This window comes from Trachypithecus francoisi, unplaced genomic scaffold (genome assembly GCF_009764315.1).
Source record: "Trachypithecus francoisi isolate TF-2019V2 unplaced genomic scaffold, Tfra_2.0 Lachesis_group11, whole genome shotgun sequence".
Taxonomy (NCBI): Eukaryota; Metazoa; Chordata; class Mammalia; order Primates; family Cercopithecidae; genus Trachypithecus; species Trachypithecus francoisi.
Genome location: NW_022681456.1, coordinates 120132943 through 120139566, shown reverse-complemented (window position 1 = coordinate 120139566; position 6624 = coordinate 120132943). Strand labels below are relative to the sequence as shown.

Sequence of the window (6624 nt, the reverse complement as noted above, 5' to 3'; positions counted from 1 at the left end):
CAGAGAGGGAACCGACGCTTCATGAGCACTGACTGTGTGCTGGGCACTGCCGGGTGCTTTGCATGTGTTTTGCTTCACAAAGAGATGCATCTGTGGGGACAAGGAAATCCCCTGGGGTCTCCTCCCCCAGCTCCTCTAAACATCCCTCTCCTCTTATGTCATAGAGAACAAAGCTTCACAGGAAAATGCCCTTAGAGACTGGGGAATAAATTCACCCTGAGCTGCTCAAGATGGATATGGAGCCCTCCTCCAGCAGAGGCTTTGATGAGGCCAGCAGGGAAGAAGGCGGTGTGGGGATTGAGTCAAGACCTCTCTGGAATGAGGGTCTCCTGACCTACTTTCAGACAAGGCAAGTCAGAGAATTCCTTTCTGACCATGCTTCAGGGGAGAAAGGGTCAGAGAGTGACCTTCCTGCTCCTGCTGTTTTCTGCGTTTCCTCTTGTGTAAAATATTCAGCAGGCAAAGGGGCCACATGTTGGGGTAATGTGTTCTGGACCCCGAGACTATCCTCCTACCTCTCTGATCATTTCCTCTCTCTTCCTTTGTGAACTTCTCTCCCAGGCATCCATCCCTGTCCATCATGGAGACCCTGCCAGGGAGGGTCAGAGGAGGAAGCCAGGGATCTGGGGTGATCTGAGGGCAGCCTGAGAGGACAGAATGAGACGGAGGGGGCAGGATTAAAGGGCCAACTACGTTAGGTTGATTCACATGAAATTGCTGATATTTGGTCATTTCTTACCTACAAAAATCATAAGTTCGTCTGGTTCAAACTACAACTTCAAAACTTGCTTCAGTAGGGTTTGTGTTTAACTGGACTTGTAGCCAGGCACTTGGGAACTCAAGGCACTTACAGGAAGGTGACTGGAAACCTTACAGCAAGGCTCCTCTGTGCACCTTGCAGCATCACAGCCACAGAAGGAAGCACTTGCTTCACTTAGGAAGCAGGGAACTCATGTGGAATCCCATCTAGCCACAAAGTCACTCTTTTCCAGCTGAAAAGTATATAGCTGGCTTATCATAAAACTCCCTCTCACTACTGCAGGAGGACAGAGAAAGTACAGCACATTTCTGCATCTCTGAGACTGGGAAGCCTGCTCTGGGTGATCTTGCAGAGCAGGCCCTGTAGTTACATTGTTGTGTGGATCTGCACAGCAGGCTGTAAGGCAGAGTCACAGCTAGAGCTTTAGAAATAAGAGTTAGTAAAGACATGGTTCTTCAAAGATGTGCCCAGAAAATTCTCTGCAAAATCAAAAGGCTTGCTATAAGGAAGCTCCACTGCAGGGCAGCGGATGAGCGGCTTACCATCTGTGGATCTTAGTCAAGTCAATCTCTCTGAGCCTCAGTTTCCTCATCTATAAATGGAGATGATAATACCTACCTCTTACGGTCGTGCATTAGCTTGCCCGGGCTTCCATACCGAATACCACAGACTGGGTGGCTTAAACAACGGCAATGCATTTTCTCACAGTGCTGGAGGCTGGAAGTCTGAGATTGAAGTGCCAGCAGGGTTGGTTTCCGGGGAGGGCTCTCTTCCTGGCTTGTTGATGGCTGCCTTCTTGCTCATGTGGCCTCTTCTCTGTGCACATGCAGAGAAAGAGATCTCTTGTGTCTCTTCCCCTTCTTATAAGGACTCCAGTCCTATCAGATTAAGGTCCTACGCTTACAACCTTATTTAACCTTTATACCTCCTTATAGGCCCTACCTTCAAATAGTCATATTAGGAATTAGGGCTTCCATACATGAATTTTGAGGGGACACAATTCAACTCATAACAGACTTTTTTGAGGCTCACAGGGCATAGATTGTACTCTGAAAATGGTAGCTTTTTGGATGTGGGTCATCCAGAAGGTCTAGCAGGTTGCAGAAATCAGGCTGACGAAGAAAGATCTAAGCAGACCAAGACCAAGATATCCCCAGATCCTTGGAGAAGAATGGAATGTGAACACCAGACCCCACTCAACAGCATCAATATTTCGCTGCACCTGTACTTATCCTATAATTCACTGGTCATATAAATAAAATTTATATATATAAATGCACTGGTTGTATAAACATAACTATATTTAAATTATATTTATATATAAATTATACATCAACACATATGTTTATGTAATTATATATAAATACATATATTTATATATCCATTCACTGGTTATATAAATATAATTAACTGGTTGTTATAAAAAGCTTGTGGCTTTCTTTCCTTGATGCCACCTTTTCTCTCACTTCCTGGGCTCAGTAACCCCCCAGCTGTGCCTTATCTCCTTCCCTGTTACCCAATGAGCTCAGCCCTCTGTCCTTGATGGCTTCGCTCTGAACAGTCACTTCCTGTCTGAACTTTTGCCTTCATTTAGTCCAATGCACTCACACCACAGACAAGCTGTTCGTGTACAGTGCAGACCAGATCCTGTCACTTCCCTACTTGGAATGTTTCAGTGACTTCCTACTATTTTAAGATAAGCCCAAGATGTTAACAGCTTCACAGGGCTGGCCTCATCTGCTCTGGCTCCTGCGTGTGCCTCAGCCTGGGTGGCTGCACCCCAAATTTCGTCCTCTGACCCAGATGCCTCTGGTCTCTGCCATCTGCTCTGCCCTCTCCTGCCTGCTCCCACAACCTTGTCCCAAATTTACTTTTCAGAGCCCAGATACCAAGTCACACAACTTTTCTGGGGCCTTTTATTTTTTGGGAGATGGGCAGGCTCCAGCCCATGTGCTTGTGGAGACCCTGTTTCTCCAGTCCTGACAGTTACCTCACCATATTGAGTCTGTGTTCCTTTTAAGCTCTGAGCTCAGGAGGCAGGTGTCTGTGTCTGCAGTCTTGTTTGTTGTGGCTACTGGCACTGTGTCGGCCCCACAGCAAAGCTCAGGAAGTACTGGTTGAATCAATTATCTTTTATGAATCATTTTTAATATTTCTGCATACATGTTCACAGAAGACTTATTCACAATAGACCGAAGGTGGGAACAACCCAAGTGTTGGCTGAGGAATGAATGGATATGCAATGTGGTCTATCCATACAATGGCATATTATCCAGGCTTAAAAGGGAATGACGTTGTGACACACCCTGCTACATGAATGAACCTTGAAGACATCATGCAAAGTGAAATAAGCCAGACACGAAAGGACACATATCGCATGATCCCACTTCTAAGCAGAGTCATCCATTTCGTAGGGACAGAGAATGCAACAATGTTTGCCAGGGCTGGAGGAGGAAGGAATGACGAGTTCGTGTTTAATGGGTACAGAATTTCAGGTTGGGAAGATGAGAAGGATCTGTGGATGGATGGTGGTGACAGTTGCCCAACAATGTGACTGTGCTCGACGCCAGCAGACTGTATGCTGAAGATGACTAAGACGGTAAATTTTATGTTTTGCATTCTTTCCACAGTTAAAACAAGAAACTTCAAATACTTCAGGGGAGGAGCAGAGAGAGAAGTGTGTTAAATTTTTCTTTCCCTGGAAGAAGCCACTTAAATATAAGTTAATAAACGCTTATTTAAAGACCAAATATATGTGAACTGAAGCAATCAGACTACTATCCTTCTAACTGGTAGATATGATGATGTGGAAATGTTAAGTTTATTTATGAAAAATGAAAGTGAATCATATCATTTTGAAAGCTTAGGAGAGAATAGGTCAAGGCTGACTGGCAGGCAAGACAATGTCATGTGTGGGGAAGTGGACCACAGGCAGCCAGAGCAGATGTGCTTACCAGGAAATGAGAAATTGAACATGGAAAAGAGGGCAGGATAAGGGGAAACATCTATTTAAAACTTTGGTTTATCATCTATGAAGGACAGACAGAATAAAAATGATTCTAGGCCAGATGCAGTGGCTCACACCTGTAATCCTAGCACTTTGGGAGCCCAAGGCAGGCAGATCACCTGAGGTCAGGAGTTCAAGACCAGCTTGGCCAACATGGCAAAACACCATCTCTACTGAAAATACAAAAAATAGCTGGGCGTGGTGGCGGGAGCCCATAATCCCAGCTGCTCAGGAGGCCAAAACGGAGAATCGCTTGAACCTGGGAGGTGGAGGTTGCAGTGAGCTGAGATCGTGCCATTACACTTTAGCCTGGGTGACAAGAGTGAAACTCCATCTCAAAAAAATAAAATATGGCTCAAGCCTGTAATCCCAGCACTTTGGGAGGCCGAGACGGGCGGATCACGAGGTCAGGAGATCGAGACCATCCTGGCTAACACGGTGAAACCCCGTCTCTCCTAAAAATAGAAAAAACTAGCCGGGCGAGGTGGCGGGCGCCTGTAGTCCCAGCTACTCCGGAGGCTGAGGCAGGAGAATGGCGTAAACCTGGGAGGCGGAGCTTGCAGTGAGCTGAGATCGGGCCACTGCACTCCAGCCCGGGCGACAGAGCAAGACTCCGTCTCAAAAAAATAAAATAAAATAAAATAAAATAAAATAAAATAATTAAAATAAAATAAAATAAAAATAAATGATTCTCCTCTGCTTTCCAGGACATCCTCTGTTCCAAATTTAAGAGTTTAAGCAACAAGGTGGGAACATCACTGTGGCCATTCCAGGCCACTTGAGGACAGGTTCTCAAGGAAGGCAGAAGGCTTGTATCTGGCCCGCTCTGTGTGATCCCTGCATGTCCTGGTGTTGGATGAGGCAGACAGATTTCTGGACATGGGATTTGAGGCAAGCATAAATACCATCCTGGAGTTTCTGCCAAAGCAGAGGAGAACAGGCCTTTTCTCTGCCACTCAGAAGCAGGAATTGGAGAACTTGGGGAGAGGGGGCCTCCGGAACCCTGTCCAATCACAGTGAAGGAGAAGGGTGTGGCAGCCAGCAGTGCCCAGAACACCACTCTCCCCTGGATAACTACTACATAGTATGCAAGGCAGATGAGAAAATTAACCAGCTGCTACATGTTCTTCGCAGTCATAAGCAAGAGCAACACCTGGTCTTCTTCAGCACCTGCACCTGTGTGGAATATTGCATGAAGGCTCTGGAGGTGCTGATGAAGAGTGTAAAGATTGTGTGCATTCATGGAAAGATGAAATATGATCTTCATGGGGTTCCGCAAATTGCAAAGTGGGATTTTAGTGTGCGCTGATGTGGTGGCCCAGAAATCAATATTCCTGAAGTAAATTGGGTTTTGCAGTACAATCGCCCCAACAATGCAAGTGCCTTTGTGCAGGGCTGTGGCCGCACAGCCCGCATTGGCTACAGAGGCAGAGCTCTGGTGTTCCTCCTGCCCGTGGAAGAGTCATACATGAATTTCCTTGCAATTAACCAAAAACGCCCCCTGGCGGAGATGAAACTCTAGAAAAACACAGCTCACCTTCTGCCAAAATTCAAGTCCATGATCCTGGCAGAAAGAGCTATGTTTGAAAAGGGCATGAAAGCTTTTATGTCCTATGTCCAGGTTTATGCAAAGCAGGAATGCAACTTGATTTTCAGATTAAATAATCTTGATTTTGCAAGTCTTGCTCAAGGTTTTTCCCTGCTGAGAATGCCCAAGATGCCAGAATTGAGAGGAAAGTAGTTTCCAGATTTTGTGCCTGTGGACATTAATACAGACGCTATCTCATTTAAAGATAAAATTAGAGAAAAGCAGAGGCAGAAATTACTGGAGCAACAAAGAAAAGAGAAAAACATAAAATGAAGGGAGAAGAAAATTCATAAAAAATTAAAGCTTGGTCGAAGCAGAAGGCCAAAAAAGAAAAAGAAAAACATGAATGAGATAAGGAAAAGGGAAGCGTGTTCTGATACAAAGATGAGGACATGGAAGAACTTCTGAATGATTCTGGGCTCTTGAAAAATAGTTTTAAAGGCAAAATTACTGAAGAATTTGAGAAGGACTTATTGACAAGTGGCAAAAGAACAATTAAGACAGCTGATTTAGTGTTTCAGATTTGGAAGATGACTGCTGATACCAGGGTCACAGATAAACTCATAAGGATGTAGCTGTTTCCTAACTTGGTGGATGGTTCCTGTTTGCTTTTACTGCAAATCAAAACTTCAGGAGACATCCAAAAAGAATCACATTTCTGAAAGCTCTCCTTTCAGACTAGGGAGAAATGAGGGATTTCACACTTGTGAATATTTGACTAAAAACATTCCAGTCTTGAAGTAGTCTAACAGAAGAAAACGTAAAATTATTTGATTTCAATAATAATACGTAAATAATAGATTTCAATATTTATTTAAATATTGAAATATTTAAATATAATAAATAAATGTAAATAATAGATTTCAATATTTATTTATTATGATGGGTTATATATGTGTGTGTGTGTGTGTGTGTGTGCTCATTTTTTCTAATGCTATTTTATAGTTATTTGCAAACATTAAGATACTGAGGTATACTTGGTTTTAGATTTTTAAAAGCCCCTTAGTACTTTTAGGCAACTGACCTCCCTGAGTGTTCTTGGCCCTGGACTTCAATTATCCTTCAATGCCCTGCGGAGGTGGCTAATGTGCTAGAGTTATTCTATGTTAAGAATAATCCTGGCCGGACACAGTGGCTCACGCCTGTAATCCCAGCATTTGGGAGGCTAAGGCAGGCAAATCACAAGGTCAAGAGATAGAGATCATCCTGGCCAACATGGTGAAATCCCATCTCTACTAAAAATACAAAAATTAGCTGGGTGTGGTGGCG

The 6624-nt window shown here is 44.1% G+C and overlaps 1 pseudogene; it reads left to right on the top strand.

The window, feature by feature from the left end:
* Positions 1-230: 230 nt before the first annotated feature.
* LOC117090900 lies at positions 231-6104 on the top strand (annotated as a pseudogene).
* Positions 6105-6624: the final 520 nt, after the last annotated feature.